The sequence below is a fragment of the Lissotriton helveticus genome, chromosome 6 (genome assembly GCF_964261635.1).
Source record: "Lissotriton helveticus chromosome 6, aLisHel1.1, whole genome shotgun sequence".
Lineage (NCBI taxonomy): Eukaryota > Metazoa > Chordata > Amphibia > Caudata > Salamandridae > Lissotriton > Lissotriton helveticus.
This window is the reverse complement of record NC_136067.1, coordinates 1,148,793,464-1,148,812,887: the sequence shown is the minus strand read 5'-3', so window position 1 is coordinate 1,148,812,887 and position 19,424 is coordinate 1,148,793,464. Positions and strand designations below refer to the sequence as shown.

At 42.8% G+C, this 19,424-nt stretch overlaps 1 protein-coding gene across 1 annotated transcript in view; it reads right to left on the bottom strand.

Moving 5' to 3' along the window:
• NT5DC1 (5'-nucleotidase domain containing 1) overlaps nt 1-19,424 on the bottom strand; it is a 1,533,630-nt gene that overhangs the window by 253,122 nt on the left and 1,261,084 nt on the right. The window lies entirely within an intron of this gene.

Here is a 19,424-nt window from a genome sequence, read left to right as displayed (position 1 = left end):
AACCACCAAGATAGGAAAGCCAGATCTCTCTGGCCAACTCCCACATACAGAATGTAGAACATACAAAGAAACATAACAATTCCAAGGATGTAATCTAAAAGGGATACTACACAACCTCCCCCCTAAAAAAAAAAATACTTCAGAAGATGAGTCCTTCTTCAAAAGATCCCGATCGTTGCCAAATTATGAAGTAATTAGGGAAGCCGATCTTGAAGTAGAAGTAATTTATTCACAGGAGATAACAGCTTATACAACCACCAAGATAGGAAAGCCAGATCTCTCTGGCCAACTCCCACAATCAGAATGTAGAACATACAAAGAAACATAACAATTCCAATGATGTAATCTAAAAGGGATACTACAAAAGGCATTATTGAACGAATTGAATGTGCTGAGTGGTTGGCCCCATTAGTCGTCGCACGCAAATCGGATGGCCGTTTGCGTGTGGACTTAAGAGATCTAAATAAAAATATATTAGTTGATAAATTTCCCCTATCTAGAATAGAGGAACTTCTCACCTGTACTAAAGATGTTAAGTGGTTTTCAACCATTGACCTGACCTCCGCGTACCACCAGATTCCCTTACATGAGTCCAGTAAGAACTTAACTGCTTTCATTACATTGAGAATGCCCCCTACCTAAATCGAAGGATGACGTAAGGTCCTTCCTTGGTGTAGCAGAATTTTACTCAAAATTCGTGCAAAATTTTGCTAGCAAAACTTACAACCTCAGACAGCTCCTTAAGAACAGACATGAGTTTATTTGGAATGCTGAACTTCAACATGATTTAGACAAAATTAGACAAGATTTGGTGTCTGCTTTGCCTTTACAAGCCTTTGATTGCATGGCTCATAGCATTATTACCACCGATGCCAGTTGGAAAGGTCTAGGGGGCGGTCCTTTCCCAAAACTGTGATGACGGATCTGAGTCTACCATTGTTTTTGCTTTAGCCACGGTATGGGCCATGGAAAAATTTAGACAAATCATTTGGGGTTCCTGGTTAACTTTACGTACTGACCATAAGCCTTTGTTTAAGATTTTGACACCTAATGTCATTCTCAAAGCTACTACTAGGTTAGCTAGGATGAGCCTCAAACTATTGGAATTCACCTATGATGTAGAATACCTTCCAGGGAAAAGGAATCAAATTGCAGATTATCTGAGCAGAGCTCCTTTACCCTGTCAGGATGATGTAATTAATGATTATGATGAATATAATGTTGCTTCCATTCAAGAGTCTAGTTGTGACACCACACATGCTATTTCAAAAGAAATGTGGAACAAGGAATGCAACAATGATAAAACCTTACGTGATGTAGCTAAATATGTTGTGGAGGCTTGGCCCATCAAGTTTTGCTTGCAGGGTGATTTAAGATCCTTTTGGGAAATTAAGGAGGAGTTGTTCATCGATGATTGCAATCATTTATGTAGGGGTGGAAGAGCTGTAGTACCTTCCAAGTTGTGCTAAAATATTCTGGCTATTAATCATGTAAGACATTTAGGTGTTGTTAAACTTAAAAGTAGGGTGAAGATGTCTTACTGGATGCATGCATTCAGTTGCCATGGTACTGGATGGTGCCACGGAGCAGGATTCCAAGAGTAGAGAGTCAGTTAATGAGAGGAGGTTCAGGTTGTGAGTTGTACCTGCTTGCTTGTCAATAAAACTTACTTCTAATCAATCCTTGGAAGAGTTCATCATTACAGTTAGTTCAGAAAGCAGAAACGCCCTCTCATTCGTTTCGAGGCTTTGCAGAAGGCTGAGGAGTTTGCCCCCTCCAAAAATGTGTAAATTATATCACACTAGTTCTCACAACCGCAGCTGACATCCTCAAACAAAGCAACATTCTAGAATGCCATTTGTTGGTGATTGTTAGTGATGCAGGACGAAGTAAAGAACATTGAGTTTTTTCTCTCCACTGGATGGTCCTTAAGAAGCCTGTCTGGTGTAATGATGCAAAAGCAACAGACATCACCTTGTAACAACCTTCAAGGTCTTCAAAAGCTTGAGCCTCATATCCCTAACTCACCTGAATCTGATTATAGTGCCTGTTCACATACTTGACATTGCGCACTTTGTTAAGTGTATAGACGCATTGAAAATATGTATCACATATTGTCAACACTTCTCATCTTTACGAAATCTGCAATTGGTTAAGATGTGATTTACTATACATGGAAAACTGTAACTTGTTAATAAATATGATCCAACTGTTCAGCGCTCAGTTACCCTCAGTTCTGGCTTGCACTATGTATGATAAGCCAAAAACAACAAAGAACATTTTTTAAAAACACACCTAATCTATAGCTACCTATTTAATATTTCAGTTTTTCATTATATGACATGAATTGAAGAACACATTACTTAAATTCCCTAATGCTGTTACAGGTGCCTACTCTATCTAACTGCAGATAACACACATTAAGAATATCTCCAGGAGTCAGTCAGTCAGTCAAAATGTATGTTTATTATGACCGTAGTCTTTAAACAAAGCAGTGAGCATAACACAATAAGGGGTGTATACAATAAATACCTATACTTATTTTAAAATGTTATTCTTTAAAAGGCAGTTCTATATTTCATTTTCAAAGGTACAAATTCCACTTATAAAACACTAAGCACCGGTTAAAAAGTTCAATACCTAAAAACATGTTATAAAAGTTTAAAACCTATTCAAGTTCATAACGTTGTGCAAGTTTCAGAAAAAGGAAAAAAGAAAAAAGTAAAATTCATACAGTACTACATTTTTCCTTGGGCCTCCATGCACTCTGGGCCACCTTTAAGAATTTCCCTAGGGCAATCGCAATATCAATGAAGGGTATTTCTGTTAGGAGGCTGGCTGCCTGCCTTCTCGTTTTTATTTCATATTTTATGAAAACCGGGCGCAGCCATAGTTTTCTCTGCTCCAGGAGAAACAGGCAGTCCAACAGAATATGCGGCCAGTCTCCCTTGGTTCTCAACTTACACTTGCAACAGCCTTCATGGTCTAGCATTTTGGCTTTAAGCTCTTTATTTCTTATCCACGGGTTAATCCCAATTCGACACCTCAGGATCTCTTGCCTGAACCCTTGGTTTGGGAGTCTATCGAGGTAGGGGAACCAATTTTCATTGGACCAGGCTTTTAACATATGCGTCACTGATTTTTTATTTGTTAGATAGCCTATATCAATTGCTTTAGAGACTTCCTTCCCCCTTTGCTTCAGCTCCCCTTTAGTACCAAGGATCCGAAGCGATTCTTGGTCCCAATCAATCTCCAATGCTTTGCAAATTCCTTTCAGTTTGTCCCTACAACCTTTTGCCCATTTTAGCTCGCTTCTCAGTATTTCATTGCGACACCAACATGCTACTTTTTGGTTTTCGGGGTCTTCCAATCTCTTCCAAAATCTAATCACAGCCATCTGGGTTTGTATTTTCCAGGATTTTGTTGCTATTTCTATCCTGATGGCTTGTATCATTGAGGATTTAGGAAGGGATAAGAGTCTTTTTAAGCAGTTCCCCTCTAACACGTCCCAGGATCCCCTACCGCTCAAATAAAGGATCTCAGCGCCATATAACATTTGCGAAGGTATCATTGCTTCAAAAGCTCTCAGCATAGGTCGGTGTGACATCTCTCCATATACCCCATTAAATCTTTTTAAACCACATATGGAAGAGAGTGCCTTAGCTTTTTGGGTATCCAGGTGGGAATTCCAATTTAAAACTCTATCGAACCACAAACCCAGATATCGATATTCATTGACAGTTTCCAGTTTGAGATCACCTATATACCATGTAAATTTGCTTATCTTTTTCCCGAAGCATAGGGTTTTGGTTTTATCTAAATTAATTGTTAATAATTTACTGGTACAGTATGTATGGAAAGCGTTAAGCTTCCTTTGTAGGCCCCTCTCGGTCTGGTCTATTATCACCAGATCGTCTGCGTACAACAGGCAGGGTATTTTATTGCCATCCATTTTAGGGCTGGCACTGCCCTCCACCTCAAGCTGTGCCGGAAGGTCAGACAGGAAGATCGAGAAGAGTTGTGGGGCCAGCACACAGCCTTGTCTTAGTCCATTTGCTATGGGTATTTTTAAAGTTAGAGCACCCACCTTATCCTTAATTACTTGGCCCCAGTTTTCCCTGTGGAGTTCTTTTATTATAGTGAGTAGATCCTTAGGGATCTTCAGTCTCTCTAGTACTTCCCATAAGCAGGCCCTATCCACCGAATCAAAGGCTGCTCTGAAGTCGACGAAACAGCAGCATAACTTGCCGTTCTGTTCCGTCGACTTCATCGCCATCGCCCATAGAGCAAATCCGTGGTCTATTGTCGAGTGGCCTGCTCTAAAACCACCCTGTTCTGTGGGTATTATTTGAAACTCGTCTACCCATGCATTCAGCTGTTTCAGCACTATTTTAGAGAACACTTTCTCACCTATATCTAGTAAGTTGATTAGCCGGTAATTTTGTGGCTCCTCTTTGCTCCCTTTCTTGTGGATTGGCCTAATTACGGCCCCCTTCCATGTTGGTGGCATTACCCCTTCTTTTAGGACTACATGGAACATCTTGGCAAGAAATCTTGCCCACCATTTTACATCAGATTTCAATATTATCGCAGGGAGATTGTCCGGCCCTGCTGCCCGAGTTAGCTTGAGTTCTCTTATTGTGAGCTCAACATTATCTTCCTTGAATTGATGCAATAGGTCATCCGAGATTTCTTGCCATAAATTAGACTCCACCTCCTTTCTAGGGGTTCTTACCCCGTACAACTCCCTTATATACCCTTCCCATACAGCCTCACTCACCACACAGTTCATATCTCCATCTGATGCACCCGCTACAGACTTTACTAGTCTCCAGAATTGCCTTAGATTTTTATTCTCTATGGCCTCTAATAATTCTGACCAGCATTTTTCTTTATATTCCCTTTTAGCATTTGTTACCATTTTCTTAAATTCTTTGTTCAGCTTGACTAACAGGTCCTGTCTCTCTAAAGTAAAGTTCTTTTTTTGTTTTCTTTGTATTGCACGTATCTCCTTTTTCTTATTTTGGCACACCACAGAGAACCCTTTACATCTAATTGTAGGTTTAGCCATTGTAGGATGATTCCCTTTTAGTTTTATCTTTAAACATTGAACCACCTCTTCTAATTTCCCTATAAACCATTCCAATTTTTTATTCTCACAGTTTTCCGGTGCTATTTTTAATTGCATAGACTTCAATTTTTCCATGTATTCCTCGGTGAGACGTGTCGTCACCCGTTTGGGATACTCGACCTCCTGTGTGATCACCCTTTCTCTCAATAGATCCTTTCCCCCTACTATTGTTATATACAGGAGTTTGTGATCACTCACTTCTTTTTGATCCAACCTAAAGTCCCTGATCCGATCGAAACTCCAGGCCTGCAGGAATATATAATCGATTGGACAATTCTGTTGCCCTTGAATAAATGTCTTTCCTGCTGGGCAATCTGTCTCTACTCTCCCATTTACGCAGTGAAAACCCCTACCTCCTAAGGTGTGTACTAAACCAAGATCTTGTTTCGAGATTTCCCCGCTTGGGAACTTGGCCGGATTTATCCCATACACCTCTAACTGTTCCCTATTCCATAAGTCCGCTTTCTTTGGGTTCAGTTTGTGATTAAAATCACCCATTATTAATATTGTCTCTAGGGGAAATTTTTCTAGAGTACTATCTACATCCTCTTTAAAGTACTTCATTTCCCTTTCATACTCCTCCCTATTATCCCACTGCATATATACATTCATTAAAATCAACGTTTTATGTTTCTGTTCCACCTTCGTGAGATCAATTCTACATGCTTGCACCCATTTGCATTTTGTATTCAACCTTTCAAAATCTCTCATAACTTTTGTTGATATCAAAGTCAGTAGCCCCCCCGAGGGCCGTCCATACTTTTTCTTTATGGCTGGCTGCTGTATCTGAGCGTATCCGTCAAATGTAGGGGTGTTGTCGCATGACCAGGTCTCTTGCAGGCAGGCAATGTCCACTTTATTTATAGTTTCTTTTATGTACTCACATTTTTGCCCATTGCCTAACCCATTAATATTCCAAGTTAAGAGACCTATATCTTGCGACCCCCCTCCATCCTATTCAACGTCACTCAGAACACCTACTTCCTCCATATCCAATGAGTTACTTAAGATGTCTTCTCCCATTGGATTATTATGTAATGACCAGTTACCCCATGAGGAGTCATTCCTTGTGTTGTCTATTATGATGTTCAGGTGGCTTAAATCCTTTTCCGTTTCTCTACAGAGAATCACTTGTCTCTTCTGAAGGCCGGCATGGTGATTTAAAAACTTATTATCTGTGAATGATTTTATTTCACTCTCTGGGACAATCCTTATTCCCTGTTTAGTTATCTCAGTTGATGCTTTCAGGATTGCCCTTTTCACCAGATCTGAGTGAAGGGTAACTTTTGTTACCTCCTTTCCGTACCTGTTTTCTACAAATCCAACTTGCTGTAGATCTTTAGTACCAATCCCTATCAGGCTGCCGCATTTTTCAAACGCGTTTAAAATCAGTGCCCTATTTAGAGGTCTTGGATTTCCTGTCGACTTCACTTTCCTCCCGGCTGGTACTAGATCCAGAAATAACCAATTGTTCTTGTCTCTCTCAGAAGGATTCGTGTTTGTTAGCAACGCCTGTTGATAAGTGATTGACCTCACTGTTTGCCGCCCGTTCTTTCTCATATTGGGGTCTTCATAAATCTGGGTTATTACTGTCCTTTGTTCAGTACCTCGTTCGTCCCTTTGCCTTACTTTCTGTTTGGTCCTACTAATGGAAGGGGGGTTCTCGATTGCCTCCTTGCCTCTCTGTTTTTTTCTTAGTACTCTCGGGGTCCTTCGGGTCTTTTGGTCTTTTGCCTCTACATGCACGGGTCTACTTGTTGTGAAGGTCGCTGCTGATGCATTCAAGATTGACTGTATCACCCCCGTCTCTGTTTCCTTCCCTTTACTCTTCCCTTCTTGTTTCGGATGCCTGTTTTTTCCAACCCTGGTCGTGGCCCCACGTGTGACATACCCCCCACGCCTCTTTATCAGCATTGGTCTTCTTGATATATATACATTATCTGCAGACTCTTCTGCCTTCTTTGCTGATTGTTTTACTGGTTCGTGTTCACTTTCCAAAGATGCTCTGCTTTCTTCTTCTAGTATTACCATGTCACTTTTCTCCTTTGACGGGGTTGGGACCATTGTCGTTACCTTGTTTGGCATTTTGCTCTTTATTTCTCCTAGTTCTTCTTCTATTCTCTTTAGATGTTGTTTCTGAGCTTTCATCAACCCATTATTTGAGAGGCTCACTTCCAGGATCCCTTGTAGAGCCTTCTGGAGTAACAAGATTACCTCTATTAGCGATGATGTTGGCGTTTCAGAGATCACCGAATCCTGTATTGTATTTCTGACCGGATTTACTGGGTTGCTAGACCTTATGCTCTCTTGATGCATTGGTGTTTTTTGCAGTTGATAAAGCTGCTGGAATTGATCTGGTGCCCCTCCCCAGATAACGCTTTGGTTCCGATCTTCATTTCCCCTTTGATCTTCATTTCCTGGAGACAGCTGAGAGAACAATTTGGGAGATGATGATAATCTAGGCGCCGAGATTTGGTGATTTTGGCTTTGGAGAGTCAGATTTATAGTATTGAGGTTCTCTCCCTCCTCTTTACTGACCGGGCTGACTTCTTCATGGATTCCTCCCTTTTCTAACCGACTTTGACTTTTGTCCGGCTTGTCTGGGTTTTCATCAATTTCTCCGCCAATTTCCACTATTTCTTCATCTATTTCCGATGTTATCGCTGGATTCAATGATTTATAGTGTTTACCCACAAACTCCTTTATGGACTTTGTAGCTCCCATGTTCTCTTTCTGTTTGCTAGTCGTTTGATTGCCCCCTCTTTTTGCCTTCTGTGCATTCTTCGCTGCTTTTTTAACTTTCCTTTTCTTTCTTTTACCCTTACTATTATCCAAGGATGACACATGACTTTCTTGACTCTCTTCCGGCGATTTTGAGCCCTCCATTAATTTACTCCTCCCTTGATCATCCCCCGTATGTAGATTTGTCCCTTTCTTGGGAACCATTTCTGGGTGCAAGCACTGTTGTCCTAATGTAGGTGTAACAAAAATGTTTTACTTAATACAATTACAATTACAATTAACCACTTACCTCTGTTCTGCCTTAATGCCTTAATGCCTTCCGCCGGCTTTCCTTCCGTTTTGATTGTCACAATTGCCCTTTCAACCGTGTTTTAGGTGGGTCGCCTGCTTCACAGTAGATTCACAATAAATCCTAGTCTCTTTTGGGCTTGTATTTTATTTTACTATGCCCTTCCTTGGTGCCTTTAGGTGCCTCCCTTGCAGTTTAGGGGCATCTATTTCCCTATTTCCCCTGCAGGCTCTGCTGGTTGCTATTCCAACTATATGTCCAAGTCTGTCTTGGGGTTAATTGGGTCTGAGTTATGTTGGTTCGGGGTGATTGCTGCATTAAGTGTTTGCTGGCGTTAAATATTCGAATGTTTGCAAACAGGGTGGGGCTCGCGGCCATTGACCTCCGCCGCCGCTTTTACACAAGTGCCCCTTTCATGTGAGCCTTTCGTGACTCTTGGCGGCTCTCCGGCTTGTGCCTCCTCCTCCCCTGCGGGCCCCGCTGCGATCCCAGGCGGGGCGGGGGGGCCGGGGGACGGGGTTTGCGGCAGTCCGCTTTTTTGCCTTACTTTGCTTCCCGTTCCCCGCTTACCGCCAATAGATACAGCGGTCCTCCAGTCCTCCGGCGATTGTCCTGCCCTGGTTATATCAATAACGCGGCACTTTCTCCGTAGCTCTCCGCTTGTCTCGGCACAACTCGGCACGGCTCCTGCTTCCTAATCGATCTGCTCGAACTTCGCGCTCAGTCTGGTGTGGGCGTGGCGTGGCTCAGGCAAGGCTAGGCGAACAGAGGAGTCAGACTAGATCTGGAGAATGTTCTCAGCAACGCTCAGTGGCCATGGTAGGTGGCGCCATGTGGCTCTTCGGTAACTCTCTTCTGTCCTGGAAGTGAAAAAGGAGCCACATATAAGCTCCACCACTGTGCACCTATACCGGTTTCTTAATCGATCGGCTTCCGCGTCCTCAGACACAGAGCATTTTAAACAAATTGAAGCTCAGAGATCACTTGGAACCTTATTATGATGTTCAGTAAGAGAAAGTGGGGAAACTGTGAGTAATCTGCTGTTACATAGAGTAGCTACCAGAAAGAGTGTTGCTGAAGGTAAGAATTCTTCTGATCGATACTTCTAACTGCAGATTCCTGGCCTTAAGAACAGATACCACAATAGTACCGCCAAAGATGAAGCGTCTGGGGAATGGACTCAAATCAGAATGTCTTGAAGGAGCTCCTGTCACATCTGGCTGTCAAGGCCGTGGTATTCATGAGCATGTGCACTGATGGCCACCTTGTAGCCTGGCAGATGCCCAGACCCAGCAATGCCTCCTTGCCAATGCAATGCCCTCATCTCTGGTGGAATGTGCCCACAGGGCTTCAGGGGGTTGCTTCCTGGCCAGAGCATAGCAGATTTTAATGCAGAAGACGATCCTTTTCTGCACTGCTTTCCCTTTCTTAGCTCCAGAAAATCCTACAAAGTATTGGTCATGCACACGATTGTCCCTTGTGCGTCAATGCAAAAACTCAAAGCCCTTTAAAGGTCGCACCTATGAAGCTTCTTCTTCACCTTCAAAGGATGAGGTAGAATGAACATCTCTGGCAAGTGTTCCATAGGGTACTGAGCAATAATTTATAAGGAACAAAGGTGGTGCTGTGAGGTTGCACAGAGAGCAGCTGCGGTTCACTCACAGCACATGGAGAGATGATAGCAATTAGGAAGACTGTTTTAGTGTCAGTAGTCACAATCAGCAGCTGGCTCAAAAAGTGTGCACCTAAGGGACCTCCAGAAATATTTCCTAGGCCATATCCCATTAGCATTGGTGTGCCTACTCATAAACCACGCTGCGTTCAAGGATCTTAAGGCCAAAATGGCAGAAGAGAACAATCTCTTCCAGAAGGCATCAATACTTCCAACTCTCTATCCGTAAGGTTGTTCAAAAAGGCATTACAGGTGACTTTACTTGTCGACATCTGCACTACCATGCTTACAGGCTTACCGTGTCGTGTAAGAAAATCAGTATATCTGGGTGGTGGCCTATGCGCCCTGACAGTAAGTTGACTGACCAGAGGGTCTAAGCACAGTTTGGATCAAGCGGCTGTAAATGGGGGGCAGTGGGGCTTTGCATGTAAAAACCTTGTTGAACGGCAAGAGCGGCTCAGAAGAAGTTAAACTTGGTTGAGAGATCTCAGTTAACAAGTTTGCATTGGCTTCAACAGTAGATCTAGCATTTTTGCTGCCTTTCACACATCTACTGTGAAATAGGCACTTTCTTCCATAGGTAGCCAAGGAGGCAAGTTTAGATCATTCTCTGGTCATGTATGTAGCCCACTTGCATTTTCTAAATCCAGGTATAGACCCTCATTAATATTGTGAAGTGGGAGCAGGTTGTCCCCCTCCTCGCCCTCAACAGTGTTGTGTGGAACATTTTGTAGACCATGAACTGCATCTAAATCAGATCCAAAATAAGGCTTTCTACCTGTGATAGTACTGGTGTCAAGGCAGTTGTCTTGGAATAGAGTATAGCTGCAAACTGACTAGTTGCTCCCTTGCAACCTCATAGCGTATCAAAGGACTAGAACAAGTCACTGATGGCTCCATTTGTTTTAGTGTGTATGTCCAAAATCAACAGAAGGTATTCGTTTTGAACGGTCTCATATTCCATATGTACAGAGGCAAAATACAAAATATTTTCAGGTTGTTAAGGGATTGCACCCTTGACCTTCACTGATTTCAGAATATTTTCCAGATTAGGCAATTATGGGTGACAGCTATATGGAAAGAACCGTATTAAGTCTGATCTCTTCCTTTCCACTTCTCAGTACAATGTTCCTATTATTCTAGAGAAATCCCACAAAATTATAAAACTGACACTCTGATAGTCCCCTAAGGTAAACACCGGAAGTTAATCTGCTGAAGTCAGGGCATGAAACCCCTAGTTAATTAATCAATTCCTCAAACTACTACCTCACACCTCTGGTCTGTGCTCTGGAGATCCTGAGTGAGAACCATCTAGGCAGCCGCGTTCCGTGTAGGTTAGTGAGGTGGGGCCCGGTGGGGGGTTATTTCAACATACGACCGCGAGGGTAAATCAAATAAATAATTAATGTTCCCTCATGGTCATATGTCAAAATCACCCCCCCCCCCCCCTCAATGGGCTCCACCGTCCCGCCGCTCTAACCTGAACGGACTGCGGTTGCATCTAGGTCTCAGGGTTTGGGTCATAATGCCAAGATAGGTGCCAAACTGGATTACTGCAATGCTCTTTAGGAAGGCGTATGCCGATATTTGTTACTATGCCGCCAGTTAGCAGAGAAACAAGAATCCCTCTCTGAGATAAATCTTTAAATAAGAATCAATGTTTGCTTACCGCCCAGAGTTTTCATTGATGAGCCTTGCTTTACAGGGCGCATCAGCTAGTTCCACCGAAACACCCATACTGAGATCCCTCCATTCTCTTTCTCACAGAAACCAGTGTACCTCCGTAGGTAAGTGGGCAAGTGAGCAGAAGCCAAGAAGGCGTCGCCATAGGTCTGAGGAAAAGGTGAAGTGCCTTCAGCTCTGGATTACCTTATAGGCAAGTAGGCACCGACCTATAGACCCACTCCATTTAGGGGCCTGTGTCAACTGGTCAAAATAATATTGATTTGATAGAAAATTACAATCAAGCTTTCTTAAATTGTTTCTAATTTTTATTTAATAACATTAATAATTGTTAATGTGTAGTTTTGTGTTCCCCTTCCATCCCCCCCTTTTTTTCCCTTTCTTCCCTCTTTCTTTCTCTCTTCCCTCCCCACAAAATGAAAAGTTATAAAAGCATTTTTTCTTTCTTTGTATAGCGCTTTCCCCTTTTGGGGCCTTTCTTGTTTATTGGCACACTATTCCCCACAATTGTTTTAATTCTTATCACTCTTTATTTGTGCTAATGTACTGAAGTTTTACATTGTTTTCTTCAACTCAATAAAGCTTTTCAAACTTAAAAAAAAAAAAAAATTGATGGTTGGTAAAATTAAAAACGTATTAGGAGATAATGTGCGAAGGGGCCCCCGAAATTTCGACTGCCTAGGGGACTCCACAAGGTTTGATCCGTCACTGAGTGCCGTCACAGCACGATGGAAGAGGGGTCCGCCCTCACCTGATTATGTGCGTGAAAGAAATCCTGGGTCCTGGTAGACCAAAACAAGGAGGAGCAGAGCTGGGGTGCCTAGGAAGAACTTGGTGGTGTTGGGAAGTGGGTTCTGAAGTAGATATGTCCAGAGACTGCACTAGTTGAAGCGGAGATTTTCATAGCCACAGGGAGGGAAAAAGAGAGTGGTTAGGGGACTGCAAGTTGGCAATTCAGGGCTGGCAATGATGCCTATGAGACAGATTCGATGTCGACACAAGGACGGAACCAAGCAGCGGAACCAACAAAACGGAGGGAAAGCTCCATCACAATGAACACTTGAATACTGAGAAGGAACATAGGCTGTTGTACTTCAGGAGTTAAAACATAAATAAGTATTGATGGCTTTTTTAAAAAAAAGTAAAACATTTTAATCTGTCTCATGTAGAAAGGCAACTTATTCCCAAGTTTAGTATCGAAAGCCTGGTACTATTCTCTCTACAGAAGTTTTTTTAACAGAACTGTAAATCAGTATATTTCTTTCTGGTATATTTTGTCAACAGCTAAGTTAAACAACACTGTTCAGGCTGATGGTAAGTTTTAAGTATCAGGCAGAGTCACTTGAAGTAAATCCTTTGTTGCATTGCCAGTCAACGAAGATTCCTTTGAGCATCATAAATGTGGTCAAATTACCCATTTAATATCTCTGTAGTTTAACCTAACTTGTTGCAGATAAACCTAAGTATAGGCTATTGCAGTGATTCATTTTCATAAAACACAAGCTTTTGTGCCTAGCTTTGTTAGAATGAAGGGTAAGAAAGATATGCCTTAGGAGGAGGATCATGCAGTTATTTGAGATACAGACTGCTGTTTAGTATTACTCCTAAATATTTAGATTTGGATATAGTGGGTTGTGCAACTAGGAGGGGGTGAATAATTCCGCTTGGCCAGTGGAGTTTGCGGAATTTTGCTCACTGCGCGTTCCACTTGGAAAGCGAAGTTCCAGCAAAACTCCGCCAATCTTCAGGTAGTAGAGTTTTTTCTCACACGCAGCCTGCAAATCTTAACTTGGGGAGGGAGAATCTGAATCCCCTAGTGTGATTTTTGGATGCTGGACCCCTCTCTGAGAGATTTCTCAATGCGGTTGGTTGTGTTGAGAAAGCTGCCACTCGAGTAGAAAATCTACTCAAGTGGCAGAAAGAAGGAGCGCCCCGTGGTGCCGATCGCACTGATTTTACAGTACAGAACAAGCTCCCAGCGGCAAAAATCAGCGCGAGCAGTGTGACCTGCCAAATTCTGCCTGCTTGCGGAACTCTGCGGAATCTTGCTAAGTTTTTATGTAACTCCACAGAATTCCACGGAGTGAAACTCTGCGAGTTCCGCCCACCCCTAGACTGGCAACCCATATTAAATGGAGAGACTCATCAGAGAAATATTCTTTTTTTCCTCAGGGTCTCTGATTTGCTGCTGTTTATCTTTAGGTCAAGACTCAAATGTATGTATAATTACCGATAGGGTGCTCAATCAGCCCTCTACATCCAATTTGTCTGTTATTGTGTCGTTCATATTTTTCTTCCACTCCCTACAGCATACAGAGAATTCAGAGAACAGATTCCCGGTGATCCTCCCCTTAATTAGTTAGAGGTTTATCTATTACAATGCCCCCAGCAAAGAAACTTGTTGAACTCTCTCTGTTGCCCCTCACACCTGCAACAAGGAGTTCTGCAAGGGTTCAGCCTTTCCTTGACATTCGCCAATCTGTATTTGGAACCCCTCAGTTACCTTCTGAGATGATCTAACATCTCTTTTCATTATTACATGAATGATATTCATCAGTACCTGAAAGTCATAACTCACGAGGGATCCTTTAGTCATAAAAGTCATTCCACCATCAAACCTGAAGCTACTGAAAATTAACTCTTCCTGCTCTCTCCTAGCAAATGCCACATTCTGTAGCAATTCTGGCTAATGCATTTAAGCTGTTCGACTGCAATCCTTCCATTGAAAGGACTGCTAAATCTCTGGGATTGAGTCTTAACAAAAAACCTGAATCCACACAACCAATTTAATGGTCTAGCAAATGGATACCAATACAAACTTAGGATCCTCCATGGAAGGAAGTCAGTTCCCTTGCCAGAAGATTTCAAAACAGTTGTGGAATATCTAGTCCTTTCCAGACCTGACTACAAACACTTCCTATTGAGCGGCATCACCAAAACTCACGTAGCCCCCCCCCAAAAAAACACCTCTCCAATAAGTGACTTGGGTGGTTTCCAGCTCATGTTGGTTAGATCATATTACCCTAAACATGATAATGGCCTGGCTGATAGAAGACTCCAGAAGGTCAGATCACATTACTGTAATCCTGATCACTCAGGGTTACAGGTAGAAAGCTTATTCAACCTCGCAAGTACTGTGCACAAGGTTCCGTGAACTACCTTACGCAGTAATTGGTCATTTCTGGAGCCGCTCGTTTATGTTCTCTAGCTAGAAACCCCATGCTTCAAAATAATCAAAAACTCTAAAACAGTATTTTTAAGGTGTGTTCCCAGAGGCTCAAACTCCATGCCTCTACTCACGGGATGAACGCTTCCTACATCATCTTTAAGAAAGAACTCAAAGCGCTAGCCTTCCAATACCACTTCCAGTGGTGACTGGGCACAGGAAGATCTCTACAAAATTAAATTAGACAGTAAACTGAGGTAATAATTTTAGATTAGTCTTTTGTGACAGATTTTAGTATTAACATCTGGGTGATCTGACGGGTTATGCCTTTCCATTTTTAACTCCGCCAATTTAACCGCATGCGTGCGGCGCGAATTCCCCGCCCATGCTGACTCCGCCTTGCGCGGGCGGAGTCATGACGGAACGGTTCCGTCATGAGCACAGCTCAACCGACGCTCATGACGGAACCGTTCCGTCATGAGCATGGAAGGGGTTCAATGTAACTTTTCTCGCCTCATGGTGAGCAGACCGTACAATGTTTTGGCTTTCCTGTTCTCTGACCACAACGTAAAGTTCTCAGCTACCCTGGTGGGTCTATTTCTTTCTATATAAAACTGCATAATAAATACATAAAATAACTAAATGAAGATAAACCTCTGGGTTTTCAATTCTAAAACGGCAGTTGCCCATCAAGGGCCATATTACACAAGTGCCTTGGGGGGCCAACGGGTGTGTCCTCCCACTTTGTGCGCCTTCACAACACTTTGGTATTAGAGAAGGGGCACAGAAAGTTGTGCGGCAATTTCTGTACTACTGATAGTGCTGGCACACAAAGCGCCAGCGCTATCTCAAGAGAGCTTTCCCTCATTTGCATGGGGGCATGTGCTTATGCAAATGGGCGAATCTCCTTTGCCTTGCACCTGCACCATATTATGGAAGGGCAACGAAGGTGACATGAGGCGCACTGACAATGTACCGCAAAAAGGTGGGGCACTGTCAGTTCCCACCTCGGGGGGGAAGCTCTCTGGAGGGGACAAAATGGGTCTGATGGACACCCAAGGTATCCCTGTGCAAGCGGGTGAAGTCACTCACTTGTACTGGCCTGAAAGGAGAACTCTGATCCCTCTCTAAAGAGCAGGAGGGTGCTAACTGCACAGTGAAACACGAAGCTGGTGATTAAAACAGCTTCTTTGTCAATGGTTGTTAGTTGCATAAGAGAAATGAGCAGCAACTATGGCTTGTTATATATAATATTGAAAACGCTTCCACTCAAAGCCCTGGTGACACCAGACGATGTTGCTGCTCCTGAGTTTCAAAATGTTTCTTTGGGGGCCTGAAATAGCTTGAATTGTCACACTTGTAGGAGCATGATGGTCAGTGGTTGTGATGTTATTGTCATGGGGAGAGGATGTAGCCTTACGGCTAGAGCGGTCGACCTCGAAGCTTGAGAACGGGGTTCGAGTCTCGGCAACGACGCTCAACATCCTGTGATTCTGGGCAAAGCGCTGTGATACCCGATGTCTCAGGTCTAGTTCGCGTCATAATAAAACTCTAAAAAAAACGACAAAAAAAACATGGCAGGGGCCATGTGTGGTGAAGAGAGTCCTGGCACTTATGGTTTTTACACATTAAATACTGGTGAGTGCTGCACATTGTCAGCAACCTATGAGTGGTGGAGTAATTAGTTGTGAGCACTTACTACCCCTTCTCCCTTTGAAGGTGACTCACTCTTGGGTGGCCTTTCCCATAAAGAGAATTTTCATTGTTTTATTCAGAGAACCGGCAGTCACCCCGCCTACTGATGCACCCGATAGCTCAAAGGCCGTCACTGCTACTGGGCCAAGAGTATGATCCCAAAGAATCTGTGGGATTTTCTAGCATGAGTCAACATAAACGATCTGCAAGTTCCTGGAAGATGTGGGCTTGCACAACAATTATACCAGTAAAAGCCTCAGGGCCAAGTGTATCCAGAAGTGATGCAAGTCTGAACAAGATAACAGCATATGGATGTGCAGCAGAGTAACCTTTCCTTCAATTATTTTAATGTTATTAATGTCCTAACTGGATAAAACATATTCTTGCTTTCCTTAACCTCTTCCATGCTCATGACGAGCTCAGCTCGTCATGGCATATACCTCTCAGGTGCTCATGATGAGCTGAGCTCGTCATGACCACACCCGTTTTCGTTGCTGTCCAGCACAGCAGGGGAAACTCTTAAGCAGCGATGTGGCTAATGAATGCAGGAAGAGGGAGGGAGGGGGCTTTTTGGAGAAAGCGACAAGTGAATGAGCTCACTATAAAAAAAGAATGTAAATCAAGGTGAAAAATACAAGATGGAGCCTGAAGAAGTACAACAACAAAAAATCTGAGTAACTACATTCCGCCTATTAAACAGTAAACACAATGACAAGACTCTATCCAGATTGATAGACAAATGGCTGCAAGGAGTGCAGCTCTCAATTTAGACTTGCAGACTCCAGGTCTGTGTGAGCATGATAACCTGCATATTACAATCCAGCGAAGTGCAGACTCGGGGGTGTATTTATTAACATTTTGCACTGTGTTTGTGTCACAAAAGTGATGCAAATCCACGCAAAATGTTTATTTGAAATGTACTTCACCCGAAAGTAATATGCAAACAGCACCTAGAGCAACTGTGCATTAATTAGCGTCAAACAGGTGTTTCATGAGTGGTGTCTGGGCATTCCCATGCAACCATCGACGGGTTTCGCCTCATAACTCTACTAAACAAGCATTTGAAATGCAATAGGTCTCGCATTAGGAAAGTTTGAGCTATTGGTATTGTAAATGACAAATTTTGTATTTATGTGTCGGTTTTGAAAATAGCGAAATTAATAGCTTTGTCATTTACAATGCCAATAGTTTTAACTTTTGCAAATATGACACCTATAGCATTTGTAATGCAATATGTGTTGTATTTATGTGACTTAGATGTATTGTTATTACAAATAAAAATGGCTTTTATTTTTTTTAATAATTCATACTTAAATAAAAGTTACTGTAATTTATAATGGCAATAGCTTTTGTAAATAACTTTTGTGAAGATTATGTTCATTGTATTTTATTGTGACGAAAAACCAAGAACAGAAGTGAAATATTTACATCTTTTTGTGACATTTGTAATAAAGCTTAAAACATTGAGAGAACATAATTGAACCAGTTGTTGTTGAATGGTTGCACAGATTGATGCTGTGGTAGCGCTGAGTGATGTTGTGGTGGCGACGAGTGATGCTGTGGCATACAGTGATGCTGTGGTAGCGCATAGTGATGTTGTGGTGCCCTTGAGTGATGCTGTGGTGGTGCTGAGTGATGCTATGGTGATGCGATAGAGTGAGTGCGATAGATAGATAGAGGGCGGGCGATAGATAGATAGATAGATAGAGTGAGGGTGATCGATAGATAGATAGATAGAGTGAGGGCGATCGATAGATAGATAGAGTGATGGCGATAGATAGAGTGAGTGCGATAGATAGACAGATAGAGTGAGGGCCATAGATAGATAGACAGATAGATACAGTGTATCTATGTTGCATTGAGTAGAGTGTAAGTATGAGGTGTGTAATTATATGGCACTGAGTGGTAATATGGGGAGTGTATGTTGTATTCAGTAGAGTGTAATTTTGTGGCATGCAATTATGTGGTACTGAGTGGTATTTGGAGTGTATGCTGCATTGAGTGCAGTGTAATTATGTAGCATATAATTATATGGCACTTAGTGGTATTGTTTGGAGTGTATGTTGCATTGAGTGCAGTGTAATTATGTAGCATATAATTATGTGGCACTGAGTGTATGTTGCATTGAGTGCTGTGTAATTATGTGGCGTGTAATTATGTGACACAGTGGGATTTGGAGTGTATGTTGCATTAGTGCAGTGTAATTATGTGGCGTGAAAATTATGTGGCACTGAGTGGTATTTGGAGTGTATGTGGCATTGAGTGCAGTGTAATTATGTGGCGTGTAATTATGTGGCACTGAGTGGTATTTGGAGTGTATGTTGCATTGAGTGCTGTGTAATTATGTGGCGTGTAATTATGTGGCACTGAGTGGTATTTGGAGTGTATGTTGCATTGAGTGCAGTGTAATTATGTGGAGTGTAATTATGTGGCACTGAGTGGTATTTGGAGTGTATGTTGCATTGATTGCAGTGTAATGATGTGGAGTGCAATTATGGGGCATTGAGTGGTATTTGGAGTGTATGTTGCATTGAGTGCAGTGTAAATATGTGGCACTGAGTGGTATTTGGAATGTATGTTCCAGTGCAGAGTGTGAGGGTGCAGAGTGTGAGGGTGTGCAGAGTGTGAGGGTGTGCAGAGTGTGAGGGTGTGCAGAGTGTGAGGGTGTGCAGAGTGTGAGGGTGTGCAGTGTGTGAGGGTGTGCAGAGTGTGAGGGTGTGCAGAGTGTGAGGGTGCGCAGAGTGTGAGGGTGCGCAGAGTGTGAGGGTGCGCAGAGTGTGAGGGTGCGCAGAGTGTGAGGGTGCGCAGTGTGTGAGGGTGCGCAGTGTGTGAGAGGGTGCAGTGTGTGTGAGGGTGCAGTGTGTGTGAGGGTGCAGTGTGTGTGAGGGTGCAGTGTGTGCAGTGTGTGTGAGGGTGCAGAGTGTGTGAGGGTGCGGTGTGTGCAGTGTGTGTAAGGGTGCAGTGTGTGTGAGGGTGCAGTGTGTTGAGGGTGCAGTGTGTGTGAGGGTGCAGTGTGTGCAGTGTGTTGGTTACAATACCATATTTG